Source organism: Scyliorhinus torazame, chromosome 10, assembly GCF_047496885.1.
Source record: "Scyliorhinus torazame isolate Kashiwa2021f chromosome 10, sScyTor2.1, whole genome shotgun sequence".
In the NCBI taxonomy this organism is placed as follows: Eukaryota; Metazoa; Chordata; class Chondrichthyes; order Carcharhiniformes; family Scyliorhinidae; genus Scyliorhinus; species Scyliorhinus torazame.
This window is the reverse complement of record NC_092716.1, coordinates 134,751,216-134,765,780: the sequence shown is the minus strand read 5'-3', so window position 1 is coordinate 134,765,780 and position 14,565 is coordinate 134,751,216. Positions and strand designations below refer to the sequence as shown.

Genomic DNA, 14,565 nt, shown 5'->3' with positions numbered 1-14,565 from the left:
CTGGGCTTGCTCCAGTACCCTTTGACACTGTGTCACCTCAACACAGTTCGGTGACCTTCAGTACTTTCTGGAGGCCTCCCTCACCTCGTGACCTAGCAACCTGCCTGGCCTCTGTATCCTCCGTTTACTCTTGCTAGTTGTACCATTTGAAATGTATTTCTTCCCAATAAAGAACTGCTGGAACATACAGGCTGTTTTAAATTGTCAGCTGGTCTTTGTCATGAGTTTCCTGTTTCATCCTCCACTTTCTATCTTGTAGACAATATACTTTCAGTTGAGCTAATAAAGGGGATGGAGTGAAAATGTGAGAAGGTGCTGGAATGGGAAAGTGCAGCCAGCCGCATGTGCAGAGTGAAAAGACAGGTGGAACCGGTCAGCTGAGTTTGTATTCCACACTGTGCCTGTGTCACTGCTCAACTGGGAGAGGCGTCAGGTAGCTGCAGTTCATCATTACTTTGTGCGACTGGCAGCACAACCCAGCATTTTAACACTGATTCAGAAATATGAAAGTCTCTGGGCCTCTACCGCATTCTGTGTGAGTGTGTCTTCCTTCTTGCCTCTCTCTGCTATCTGTTCCCCCTCCCCCTCTGATCGTCATTTCTCTGCCCTCTCTCTTTCCCCTCCCTTATCCCCCGTCAGTCTCGCCCTCTACTCCCCCCGCTCCCCCTCCTCGTCCCTCTCAATGTGACTCTCTCTATTCCCGTTGTATTCCAATTGTGATCATCTTTCTGAATTTGTCCGACTCAGTTGAAGGCTGTGATGATTTAGGGAGAGCTGGAACTGGGCTGACATTAAGAAAACCAATTCTGGTTGCCATGACGTGCTTGTTCTCTTGGCAAGTCTCTCCGATATTGTGAAGAGGCTGTGTTTCCAGTTTCCTGTTCTAGCTGCTATGGAGCATCCTGTTAGTGAACGCTCTCACAGTGTAACCCTCAGCTGACTCTCAACTGATTTCACTGCCAGCGGAGAGCTGCTCATTCTTTGCTTGGGTCAAATTCCGCACCTAAAAGGAATTTTCTGTGTTCTTAGGTTATAGAAGAAACCATCCAACGGTCCCCGAGAGACAGAGAGGAAGACAGCACGGTGTCTGTGTCCTAATTCTCAGTGAATGCTGAAAGAAACGTTCAGCAGAGCCTGAGTCGCAAGCCCTTGGTAAGTGAAAATGTATATTCTCAATCTGCTGTAACCACAGGCTGCGCTCTGCTAACCTGACTTTTCACCTACTTCCTTAAGCAAATGATTAAGCCATTGAGAGGGAGGAGGGGCGCGAGGTTATTGTGTTCTGGGCTGAGTGGCGACAAGCAGCAATGCCGAATTGACCTTCCACCTTCTGTATAGAAACTGAAATGGAGTCTGTTCCTCCAGCTCTTGCTGCCTCCTTTTAACATGGCATATACAATTGGCATAAAATCCAGATGCGACAAATGATTTCAGACGGCCAATTGTAATGATGTGGAGTGCAGTGTCTTGACGGGTGGAGGAACAGCTTTCTTGTAATTTTGAAATATTATACAAACACCTGAATGAAAAGAATTTCGGGTTTATAGGGATAGAGAATGAGAGTGACGAATTGCTACCCTCTGGCACAGACATGTAAGGCAGGATGGCCTCTTTTAATGTGCCCTATCCTAACTCGCAAATGAAACCTGGCTCCAAGATCAGTTGACAGTTTTGTGAGCAGGGAAACAACAGGGCTGTTGCTTATCCTGAAGCTACTCTATTGACTCAGACTCTCTGAGCAGGGCATTCTCAATATATACTGCACCAGTTTAGGTCCGAACATATCACAAATCTGAATACTGAAGCCTCAGTCAGGATACACTGAGTCATATTTTTTTCTTTACTGTCATCAACATATATGAACTGGCTGCGGCTACGCGGAGCTAAGTCGCACATTCGGCGGCTCCCGCAAAAACGGTTTTGGGCTCTTTTCAGGGCCCCCAACGTCACTTTTTCAGCGTTTCCCGGTGTGGGAAGGAGATTACAACAATTCCCCGATAGTATTTGGTTTTTACCAGAAGCGGGGCGACTAAAAATGTGGTGGTGGACCCGAAGAAGGTGCAAGGGAAGAAGAACAAAATGGCGGCAGGCGGAGACCAGGCAGCGTGGAGGCAGTGGGCGGAGGAGCAACCGGAGGGTATCCAGCGCTGCTTCAGAGAGATTAAAGCGGACCTGCTGGAGCCGATGAAGGCTTCTATCGATAAGCTGCTGGAGACACAGACGGCCCAGGGGGTGGCGATCCGCGAGGCCCGACAAAAGATCTCTTGAGGACGAGATCTTAGGCCTGGCGGTAAAGGTGGAGGCGCTCCACAGGAAATGGCCGGAGCGGTTCCAGGAGATGGAGAATCAGTAGAGGCAGAAGAATCTGCGGATTCTGGGCCTCCCGGAGGGGCTGGACATGGGAGGGGCTGGACATGGGGGCCTATGTGGTCACCATGTTAAACTCGCTGATGGGAGCGGGGTCCTTCCAGGGGCCCCTGGAGCTGGAAGGGCCCCATAGAGTGCTGGCGAGGAGGCCCAAGGCTAACGAGCCTCCGTGGGCGGTGCTGGTGCGGTTTCATCGGTTTGCTGATCAGGAGTGTGCTCAGGTGGGCCAAGAAGGAGAGGAGCATCAGGTGGGAGAACGTGGAGGTTCGAATATACTGGGACTGGAGTACGGAGGGGGGCGGGAAGAGGGCCGGGTACAATCGGGCGAAGGCGGTGCTGCACAGAAAGGGGGTGAAGTTTGGCATGTTGCAGCCGGCGCGACTGTGGGTCACCTACAAGGACTGGTACCATTATTTTGAGTCTCCGGAGGAGGCGTGGGCCTTTGTTCAGGCCGAGAAGTTGGACACAGATTGAGGGTCGGGATGGGGCTTTTGGGGACTGCCCACACTTTTTTGTTACTTTTTGATTGGTGGGGGGGGGTCCTTCGCTCATGGTTTCTTTTTTTTTTTTTCTTTTGTGGTTTTTCTTTCTGGTCGGTTAGGGGGGGTTGGGCACTGTTTTGGTCGGGGGGGGCTCGTGGAGGGGGGTAAGCAAAGGGAAAAGGGGTGGAATGCCGGCGGTGAGATGGGGCCTCGTGGGGTCGGGGGGTGAGCCGGGTCGGGGGGTGAGGGGACTGGGCCTGTAACAGGAGCTGCGGCAGAGGTGGCGGGGCCGGGTAGGTGGTAAATGCGGGCTTTTTCCCGTGCTGAAGACTGGAGGAGGTGGGGCCGGGGCGGGGAAGTGAGGGTTGTTTCCCGCACTCAGGATGGGAGGGGGAGAGCCTGTGGATGGGGAACGGAAGAGGGGAGTGTGTCACACAATGGGAGCAGCGGCGGGAGTGGCCGGGGTCAGCAGGAGTCCGCTGACTTGCGGAATTGCAATAGGGGAGTAAAACAGCTAGGATGGGTCCTAGCCGGGGGGGGGGGGGGGAAATAGGGTTGCTGCTGCTATGGTCAAGGGGGCGCTGGAGGGGAGGGAGGAGGGGGGGGGGGGGGGGGTCTGCCGCCGTGGGGAATGGGCCGGGAGGGGGGTGCGGGCAAGTGGCTGGCCGAGGAGGGGTTATGGCTAGTCGACGGGGGAGCGGGTAGCCCCCCCTGATCCGGCTGGTAGCCCCCCCTGATCCGGCTGGTAGCCCCCCCTGATCCGGCTGGTAGCCCCCCTGATCCGGCTGATAGCCTGGAATGTAAGGGGATTGAATGGGCCGGTCAAGCGCGCCCGCGTGTTCGCGCACCTGAAGGGGCTGAAGGCGGATGTGATTATGCTCCAGGAGACACACCTGAAGGTGGCAGACCAGGTAAGATTGAGGAAAGGGTGGGTAGGTCAGGTGTTTCATTCGGGGCTGGATGCCAAAAATTGAGGGGTGGCGATCTTGGTGGGAAAGAAGGTGTCATTTGAGGCGTCGAACATTGTGGCAGACAATGGCGGTAGGTACGTAATGGTAAGTGGTAAGCTGCAGGGAGAGAGGGTGGTACTGGTCAATGTGTATGCCCCGAATTGGGACGATGCGGGTTTTATGTGGCGCATGTTAGGTCGGATCCCAGACTTGTAAGTGGAGGGCCTGATAATGGGGGGGGAGACTTTAACACGGTGCTGGATCCGGCACTGGATCGCTCCAGGTCTACGACGGGTAGGAAGCCGGCGGCGGCTAGAGTGCTGAGGGGGTTTATGGACCAGATGGGAGGGGTGGACCCTTGGAGAGTTGCAAGCCCGGGGGCTGGGGAATTTTCATTCTTCTCACATGTCCACAAGGTTTATTCTCGAATCTACTTTTTCATTTTGAGTGGGGCGCTGATAGCGAGAGTAGAGGATACAGAGTATTCGGCAATAGCCATTTCGGACCACGCCCCGCATTGGGTGGACTTCGAGCTGGGGGAGGAGAGGGACCAGCGCCCGTTGTGGCACTTGGATGTGGGGCTGTTGACGGACGAGGAGGTGAGCGAGCGGGTCCGAGGAAGTATAGAGAGGTACCTGGAGGCCAACGATAACTGGGAGGTCCGAGTGGGGATGGTATGGGAGGCGCTGAGGCGGTGGTTAGGGGAGAGCTGATCTCCATTAGGGCCCACAAGGAGAGGAGGGAGCTGAGGGAGAGGCTGGTGGGGGAGATGGTGAGGGTAGACAGGAGGGATGCAGAGGTGCCGGGGGAAGGATTGTTGAGGAAGAGGCGCAGCCTCCAGGCTGAATTCGACCTGGTGACCACCAGGAAGGCGGAGGTGCAGTGGAGGAAGGCCCAGGGGGCGATTTCCGAGTACGGGGAACAGGCAAGCTGGCGCATCAGCTTCGGAAGCGGGACGCAGCTAGGGAGATCAGGGAGGTAAGGACAGGGGAGGGAGTGTGGTGCGGAGTGGGGTTAGCATCAATGGGTCTTCAGGGACTTCTATGAGGAATTGTACCGGTCCGAGCCCCCACTGGAGGAGGGAGGGATGGGCCGCTTCCTGGACCAATTGAAGTTTCCGAAGGTGGAGGAGGGATTGGGGGCCCCGATTGGGCTGGAGGAGCTGATCAAAGGGATAGGAAGCATGCAGGCGGGGAAGGCACCGGGGCCGGACGGTTTCCCGGTCGAATTCTATAAAATATATATGGACCTGTTGGGCCCATTGCTGGTTAGGACCTTCAATGAGGCAAAGGAGGGAGGGGCTTTGCCCCCGACTATGTCCCGGGCACTGCTCTCCTTGACCCTGAAGCGGAACGAGGATCCCCTGCAATGTGGGTCTTAAATGAAAAATGAAAATCGCTTATTGTCACAAGTAGGCTTCAAATGAAGTTAGTGAAAAGCCCCTAGTTGCCACATTCCGGTGCCTGTTCAGGGAGGCTGGTACGGGAATTGAACCGTGCTGCTGGCTTGCCTTGGTCTGCTTTCAAAGCCAGGTCTTTAGCCCTGTGCTAAACAGCCCCTGATTTCGTACAGGCCGATTTTGTTGCTAAACGTAGATGCCACGGTGCTGGCGAAGGTCTTAGCCACAAGGATTGAGGATTGTGTGCCGCAGATCATCCACAAAGACCAGACAGGGTTCGTGAAGGGGAGGCAGTTGAATGCGAATGTGCGGAGGCTTTTGAACGTTATCATGATGCCGGCGAGGGAGGCGGAGATAGTGGTGGCGATGGACGCTGAGAAAGCCTTCGATAGGGGAACCTGTGGGGGGTGCTGAAGAGGTTTGGGGAGAGGTTTATCAGGTGGGTTAGGCTGTTGTATGAGGTCCCGATGGCAAGTGTGGCCACAACAGGAGGAGGTCCGAGTACTATCGGTTGCACCGAGGGACGAGGCAGGGGTGTCCCCTGTCCCCCCTGCTCTTCGCACTGGCGATTGAACCCCTGGCTATGGCACTGAGGGAGTCGAGGAACTGGAAGGGGCTGGTGCGGAGGAGCATAGGGTGTCGCTCTATGCGGACGACTTGCTGCTACGTGTGGTGGACCCGGTGGGGGGAATGCCGGAGGTAATGAGGATCCTTAGGGAATTCGGGGATTTCTCAGGGTACAAGCTCAAATGGGGGAGAGCGAGCTGTTTGTGGTTCACCCAGGGGACCAGGAGAGGGGGATTGGTGAGCTCCCATTAAAAAGGGCAGAGAGGGGCTTCAGGTATTTGGGGGTCCAGGTGGCCAGGAGCTGGGGGGCCCTGCATGGGCTTAATTTCACAAGGCTGGTGGAGGAAATGGAGGAGGAGTTCAAGAGGTGGGACGCGTTGCCGCTGTCATTGGCGGGTAGGGTGCAGTCAGTCAAAATGACGGTGCTCCCAAGGTTTCTGTTCCTGTTCCAGTGCCTCCCTGTGTTTATCCCAAAGGCCTTTTTTAGGCTGGTCAACAGGAGTATAATGGGGTTTGTATGGGTGCGAGGGACTCCAATGGTGAGAAGGGTGTTCCTGGAGCAGAGCAGAGATATGGGGGGGGGCTGGCGCTGCGCAACCTCTGTGGGTACTACTGGGCCGCCAATGCAATGATGGTGCGCAAGTGGGTGATGGAGGGGGCTGCATGGAAGAGGTAGGAGACGGCGTCTTGTGTGGGTACAAGTCTGGGGGCGCTGGCAATGGCGCCGCTGCCATTCCCTCCAAGGAGGCATACCACGAGCTGCTGCCATTCCCTCCAAGGAGGTATACCATGAGCCCGGTGGTGGCGGCTGCCCTCAAAATCTGGGGGCAGTGGAGGTGGCACGGGGGGAAGTTAGGGCCTCTGTGTGGACTCCAATACGGGGGAACCACCGGTTCGTCTCCGGGAGAACAGATGGAGGGTTTTCGGGGTGGCACAGGGCAGGGATACGAAGGTTGGGGGACCTGTTTGTGGACCTGTTCGCGAGCCTGGGTGAGCTGGAGGAGAAGTACGGGCTCCCCCCGGGGAACACCTTCAGGTACTTACAGGTAAGGGCGTTTGCCAGGCGGCAGGTGGTGGCATTCCCGCGGCTGCTGCCACACACAGTACAGGACAGGGTGCTCTCGGGGGGTGGGTGGGAGTGGGGAAGATCTCGGAAACTTACCAGATGATGCAGGAGGAGGAGGCGGCCTCGGTGGTGGAGGTGAAAGGTAAGTGGGAGGAGGAGTTGGGAGAGGAGATTGAGGAAGGGACGTGGGCAGATGCCCTAGGGAGGGTGAAATCTTCCTCATCGTCCGCGAGGCTCAGCCTCATACAGTTTAAGGTGCTGCACAGGGCACACATGACCGGGACAAGGATAAGCCGTTTTTTTTTTGGGGGTGAGGACAGGTGTGTTAGGTGCTCAGGGAGCCCAGCAAACCACACCCATATGTTCTGGGCATGCCCAGTGCTGGAGGAATTTTGAAAGGGCGTAGCGAGGACGGTGCCGAGGGTGGTAGGATCCAGGGTCAAACCGGGCTGGGGGCTCACAATATTTGGGGTGGCAGAGGAGCCGGAAGTGCAGGAGGCGAAAGAGGCCGGAATTCTGGCCTTTGCTTCCCTGGTAGCCCGGCGAAGGATTCTTCTTCAGTGGAAGGATGCGAGGCCCCCAAGCGTGGAATCCTTGATCAGCGATATGGCAGGGTTTATTAAGTTGGAGAGGGTGAAATTCTCCTTGAGAGGGTCGGTACAAGGGTTCTTTAGGCAGTGGCAACCGTTCTTAGACTTCCTGGCAGAACGGTGGACATTGGTCAATGGCAGCAGCAACTCGGTGGGGGGGTTTACTTTACTTTATTTTTATTTTTGAAGAATCGCTTTTTCCCACCAAAACCCAGGGAAAAAAAGAGAAAGGCACATACAGTAATATACCTGCAAATAATAATAAATCGGGGGCGGGGGCGAGATGCAATAAGGAGCAGCAGCGAAGGCGAAGCAAAAAAGCAGGAGCTGCGGCTGTGCAGGCAGACGGCCCCACGGGGCGAGGCAGAGGTTCAGGCGAACCAGGAAGCGGAAAAGCTGGCGAGCCGAGCAGGAACAGGACACGCCCCCCCCCCCCCCCCCACCACCACCACCAGACAGGGAAGAATGAAGCAGCGTGCTGAAAACGGAGATAAACGCCATAAAGGAGGAGATAAAAACGGAGATAAACGCCATGAGGGAGGCACTCAGGACGGAGCTCCACACAATGATGAAGGGGATGCTGGCGGAGACAACGGACAAAATGCAGTGAACCATGGATGGCCTGGAAAGGAAGGTGGAGGCGCAGGAGAAAACTATTCAGGAGTTGGAGAGGGCCGCCTCATACCAGAGCGACAGGATGGTAACTTGGGAAACCGAGGTGAAAAGGCTGGTAACGACCCAACGGAGCCAAAGAGGGAAAGTGGAGGACCAGGAAAATAGGTCCAGACGGCAGAATGTTAAAATAGTGGGTCTACCAGAGGGGATGGAGGGCCGAGACCCAATAGGCTACGTCACCCAAATGCTGGGCAAGCTATTGGGAAGGGAGAAATTTCCAAACCCGCCCAGAAATCGACAGGTCACTTTGACCCTGGCCCAAAGCCGGGGAGTAGCTAATCAATCAAACTAAGTCCCAATCCATCTCTCTGTCACTATCATAGACTATCATAGAATTTACAGTGCAGAAGGAGGCCATTCGGCCCATCGAGTCGGCACCGGCTCTTGGAAAGAGCACCCTACCCAAGGTCAACACCTCCACCCTATCCCCGTAACCCTACCCAACACTAAGGGCAATTTTGGACACGAAGGGCAATTTATCATGGCCAATCCACCTAACCTGCACATCTTTGGACTGTGGGAGGGAACCGGAGCACCCGGAGGAAACCCACGCACACACGGGGAGGATGTGCAGACTCCGCACAGACAGTGACCCCAGCCGGAATCTAACCTGGGACCCTGGAGCTGTGAAGCAATTGTGCTATCCACAAGGCTACCGTGCTGCCCCTGATGCCGGCCAGTCTATAGCTACTGTTTATACCAGCACAGCCTTCCAGATTCTTCCTGCTTCAATTAAAGATACGGACCTCTTACAGACTGCTTGACTTAAAATGAGATGTCCATTAATCATCCGTGGATCAAAAATGCAATGGCCTCCCTGTGTCTGTGTGGGACTCACCCCCACAGCCCAAAGATGTGCAGGCTAGGTGAATTGGCCACGCTACATTGCATTTTTTTTTCCAACTGAGGGGCAATGGCAAAAATGAAAAAGAGGAAATCAGGGAGTAAAGAGGAAGGACCCTTGCAATACAACAGAGTAAAGCTCCAAAACCAAAAGAGAAAAAGATGGAAAATCTTAGCAGGTCTGGCAGCATCTGTAAGGAGAGAAAAGAGTCCAGATGACCCTTTGTCAAAGAGTAAAGCTCCATCTACACAGTCCCATCAAACACTCCCAGGACAGGTACAGCATAGGGTTAGATACAGAGTAAAGAAAGGTGTGGGGCAGGGACCAGCGAATCACGCGCACGTGTTTAGGGGTTGAAAAAATAGGAAGATTCTGGGTGTGAGTGTTAGCCAACGTAGTGGAGGAGGAGGTGGACCCGGACCAGAAGCCGGAACTCATGGAGAGGAGGAAGGCCGATGTCTTGGCATTCGCCTCTGATTGCATGGTGGCGAATTTTGCTGGAGTGGCGGTCGGCATTGCCACCAGGGGTGACGGCTTGGTTGGGTGACCTATACTACTTCCTGCGATTAGAGAAGATAAAGTACGAGTTAAGAGGCTCTTCAGGGGGGGTTTGAGGAAAGGTAGGGGATGTTTGTGACCGCGTTTGAGTGTCTGTTTGTCATGGTGGGGGGGGGGGGAAGGGGAAAGAGGGAAATCTGTGTAGTGGATTGTTGGGAAGTATGTTTCCCAGGGTGTTTATTCGCTGTAACCTGTTTTGATACATGTTTGAAAAGATAGAGTAAAGGTCGCACTACACTGTCCCATCAAACGCGCCCAGGACAAGTACAGCACAGAATTAGCAACAGATTAAAGCTCCCTCTATTGTAATAATCCTTATTAGTGCCACAAGTAGGTTTACATTAACACCGCAATGAAGTTACTGTGAATATCCTCTGGTCGCCACCCTACCTGTTTGGGTACACTGAGGGAGAATTCAGAATGTCCATATCATCTAACAGCACTTCTTTTGGGACTTGTGGGAGGAAACCGAAGGACCTGGAGGAAACCCACACAGACACTGGGAGAACGTGCAGACTCCACGCAGACAGTGACCCGAGCCGGGAGTTGAACCCGAGTCCCTGGCACTGAAGCAATAGTGCTAACCACTGTGTTACTGTGCCGCCCATTGTCCCATCAAACACCCTCAGGGCAGACACAGCACAGGGTTAGATACAAAGTATCTTAACACCTTCATACATTGTCCAGTTTTGTATCTGATGGGTCTTGTGTCTTAATATAAACATATATTTTGAAGCTTTGTGTGTTTTCTTGCCCTCTGGGTTGTACTGAGGTGGCCAATTTCACATTTAGTAAAGGTGAGCTTTGGATTAATCCCGAACCACCTCCATTATGGAAACGTGGGAATGATCTTTGATCGGCGGGGGGGGGAAGGAATGGGGGGAGGAGACGGGGGGGGGGGGGGGGGGGGGGGGGAGGAGGTGAGGGGTGCAGGGGCTGGGGGTGGTGCAATGTGTTGCTTTGCTGTATTGTTTACCAGCTCTGGGCAGCAGGTTGCTGAATGTAGAGTTGTTTGGATCTGGATTGAATTTTTAGCTGCATTGAATGTTTTTTCTGTAGTTGTAAATGATGAATGTTTAAATCAGTTAACCTGTTAAAATGGGGTCTGTGGAATGTTACCTAAAATTCTAAAGCATTATTAACACCCAAGAGCTGAATCCTCTGAGCTGGAAATGTTGGGAACATTGCTGCTGGGCACAATGATTTTCCCAACCGAACTTTGCTCTGAATTTCTTCCAGGATCATCTGATACTGACCGTCAGGGAACCCCACTTCCTTTTGCTCCCCCGGGAACTCCTTTGCTCCAGAGTAGAGTTGGGGGAAAGACAGGATAGGCCCTTTATTTTTACTGCACTAACCGCTGTATGCTTTATGGTAAGCTTAAAGGTCCAGTCTTTGGGTTTGTGAATGGATGAGTGAATAGGTAAGGTGGGCTGTCGGGTGATCCTGAGGTTTGGCTCTGGTTGGAGGGTCGTTGCGGGGGTGTTCGGGTTGTAGTTGGGTTCTCTGCAGGATTAGTCAGGTCAGGTTGGAGGATGGCAGTTGGATGATTTTGGGCGACTTGTCTGGTCCCACCCGGGGACTAGTGGGCTGTTTGGGTGTAAACTTGCATGGTTAGGGGTGTAGTCCTGTCCAGTCAGAGTTTGGGTTGAGTTGTTGGGTTGTAGTCTCGTCTGGTCCAGTTGGGTGTTAATTGGGTGGTGATGTGGTGCAGGCATGTCCAATTAGGGCAGGTAGCTGGGCCAGGTGGATGGTCAGGGGTAGTCGGGTTGGGGAGTAGTTAGGGGAGTCGGGGGGGGGGGGGGGGGTGGTGGTGGGGGAGCTGCAAGTGTTGGGGAACTAATCGGATTGGGTCAGTAGTTAGGTGGTCAGGAAGATAGTTGAGGGCGTGGGGGAAATTGGGTCAGGTCAGAGGTTAATCAGGTAGTTGTGGTGGGATAATTGGGTCAGATCAGTGAGGTTGTTGAGGGATATTTGGAAGGTTGGAGGGGAAGGTGATTGGTGTGGGTCTGTTTTGGAGTTACCTAGCAGTTAAACCAGGTATCAATCTGTCTAATATTTCCTGTCTAATATTTCCTGAATAACTATCAAGGAAGTGGCACAGAACTGCCCCAGCTCTTAGACTTTAACTCAAAGTCAGAGACATTTACAGAGAGTCCTGGGGACCAGGGGAATTGCACATTTTGGGTCCTGACACGCCTCTTTGAATCGTATATATGGTCTCTAATGATCCAGAGATTTGGTCCTAAGGCTCGGGTCGATGCTCTGCTTTTTGGAATCTTCCACTTTCTAAGGTGTGCCCGTGGCAAAGGGGGATGACTGAGTACTTTCCATTCAGTACATAGTGCATCATGATGGCAAAGGGTCTTTAATCTATAATTGATTTTATCGTCTCAAATCAACAAGCTTGCCGATATCTAGCCTGAATTGAGCTCTGGAATCCTTCACCTCAAATCCACACACCGAATCCTGAAACAAGATCCCAAATCATGACTTGAATCCTTCATCCTGAATCCAGATACCAAATCCTGAATCCAGACTTTGAAACCTGAATCCTTAATCCTGAGTCCAGATTCCAAATCTAGACCTAGAATCCTTAATCCTGAATCCAGATCTGGTCATCTTCACCCTGAATCCAGATCCTGAATCTGGAATTTGGATCTGGAATCCAAATCCAGAATCCTCTATCCTGGAACACAGACCTTGAATCCTTCATCCTCTATCCTGAATCCAGATCTAGAAACCTTCATCCAGAATCCAGTGGTTGCAAGTAGATCAAAACTGGGATCTAAATACTCAGGGGTATGTGACTTTTTGTGAGGACAGACCGGAAGGAAAGGGTGGCGGGATACTTTGTTAGTACAATGGTAAGAAATGACCTTGGTTCGGAGGAATTTATATGGGTGGAGGTAAGAAAAATAAGGGGAAGCAGACACTGGTGGGAGTTCTACAGGCCCCTAATGATAGTCATCCTGGTGTTGATATTTGTTAACATGTTTACTGTGGGTTCATAAAGTGTTAGCTGGTTTCATAAATAAACATTGTTTTAATTTAAAAATACTGTAGATTTCTGTTTGCATCACACCTGCAAAGTAAGCCCGTGTGCTCCCCATAACCATCGGGGCTGGTTTAGCACAGGGCTAAAGAGCTGGCTTTTAAAGCAGACCAAGACAGGCCAGCAGCACGGTTTAATTCCCGTACCAGCCTCCCCGAACAGGTGCCGGAATGTGGCGACTAGGGGCTTTTCACAGTAACTTCATTTGAAGCCTACTTGTGACAAGCGATTTTCATTTTTCATTTCATATGAACTAGTGTCTGAAGCCTACAGACCAAGGTTTAGAAATTTAAGGAAAGAATTTGGTCAAACTTACATGGAGTTTGAAAGGCTCAAACAGAGTAATTTTGATAGGCGGATAAGGGCTTTGAAAATAGATCAGAGCTCTGAGAAATTATACTTTTGGAGGAGTTTAAAAATTCAGGGCGGGATTCTCCGCTCCCGGGACTAAGTGCCCGAGCCGTCGTGAACACCGTCACGTTTCACGACGGCGCGAACAGGGCCTGGGCATGACCTATTCTGGCCCCCACAGGGGCCAGCACAGCGCTGGAGTGGTTCACGCCGCGCCAATGGGCCCCGCGCGGATTCTCCCACACGGGCCAGAGAATTGCTGCTTGCCGTTTGCGGCGATTCTCCGAGCGGCCCAACGCGATTCTCGTGGCGCTGGTTTCGGTGGGACTGGAGAATCGCGTGTGGGTGTTGGGGCGGCGTGGTGCAACTCGTGCGGCGCCCCGGCGATTCTCCCACCCGGCATGGGGGTGGGGGGAGGGGAGAGAATACCGCCCTCAATTCCTGATGTCGTGAGAACTCGTGTGGAAGGGCAGAGGGTTAAAACTGAGAGATTAGCAGCAGAAATGCTTTAAAAGCCAGCTCTTTAGCCCTGTGCTAAACCAGCCCCGATGGTTATGGGGAGCACACGGGCTTACTTTGCAGGTGTGATGCAAACAGAAATCAGTATTTTTAAATTAAAACAATGTTTATTTATGAAACCAGTTAACACTTTATGAACCCACAGTAAACCGAGATTATGAATTGGTTCATAAATCAAAGCTTGGTTTCCGACGTCAGTTTCAGCCTGTGAGGGATAGAAACTGGGGACATGAGAAATACTCAAGTGGTAGAGGTGATCTGATGGGAGATAATAAGGAGAGTGTACCACAGATAAAAAAGAAATCCAGGAGGGTGGAAAAGAAATGAAAATTTCAAATGTTTTCACTGAAATAAACAAGGCCATGTAAAGTCACAGTGTTGGTGGTTGAAGAAAAGCACTGGGAAGGCTCATGTGGTGAAACAGGATAAGACAGTGGGGTTTGTTAAAGTGGTAAAGGAAAGCCCAAGTGAAGCAAAGGGAAGTGCAAAAGATTGTACAGCCTGATCAAGAGTTGATTGATAAGGTGCCAGATCTCTTTAAAGAATTTACTTGTGTGGGTAAAGTTTACTCGTGTATCAGGAGGAACATAGAACATTACAGCGCAGTACAGGCCCTTCGGCCCTCGATGTTGCGCCGACCTGTGAAACCACTCTAAAGCCCATCTACACTATTCCCTTATCGTCCATATGTCTATCCAATGACCATTTGAATGCACTTAGTATTGGTCGAGTCCACTACTGTTGCAGGCAGGGCATTCCACGCCCGTACTACTCTATGAGTAAAGAACCTACCTCTGACATCTGTCCTATATCTATCTCCCCTCAATTTAAAGCTATGTCCTCTTGTGCTAGCCATCACCATCCGAGGAAAAAGGCTCTCACTGTCCACCCTATCCAATCCTCTGATCATCTTGTATGCCTCAATTAAGTCACCTCTTAACCTTCTTCTCTCTAACGAAAACAGCCTCCAGTCCCTCAGCCTTTCCTCATACGATCTTCCCTCCATACCAGGCAACATTCTGGTAAATCCCCTCTGCACCCTTTCCAACGCTTCCACATCCTTCCTATAATGCAACAAGAGATGACCATAAAGAGGGAGAGAATAAACTGAGAGAAAACTTGCAAGTGATATAAATACAGGC

At 52.3% G+C, this 14,565-nt stretch overlaps 1 protein-coding gene across 5 annotated transcripts in view; it reads left to right on the top strand.

Moving 5' to 3' along the window:
• The first annotated feature begins 369 nt into the window (after positions 1-369).
• cpt1ab (carnitine palmitoyltransferase 1Ab (liver)) overlaps positions 370-14,565 on the top strand; it is a 138,659-nt gene continuing 124,463 nt past the window's right edge. The window contains exons 1-2 of one of the 5 annotated variants that reach the window (XM_072518774.1): positions 370-535; positions 1,030-1,152. The gene's annotated coding sequence lies outside the window, so the exon portion shown is untranslated. Of the gene's footprint in view, positions 536-659; positions 1,153-14,565 lie in introns of those variants that run through there. The other 4 variants (XM_072518777.1, XM_072518775.1, XM_072518776.1 and 1 more) reach the window with 4 other exon arrangements.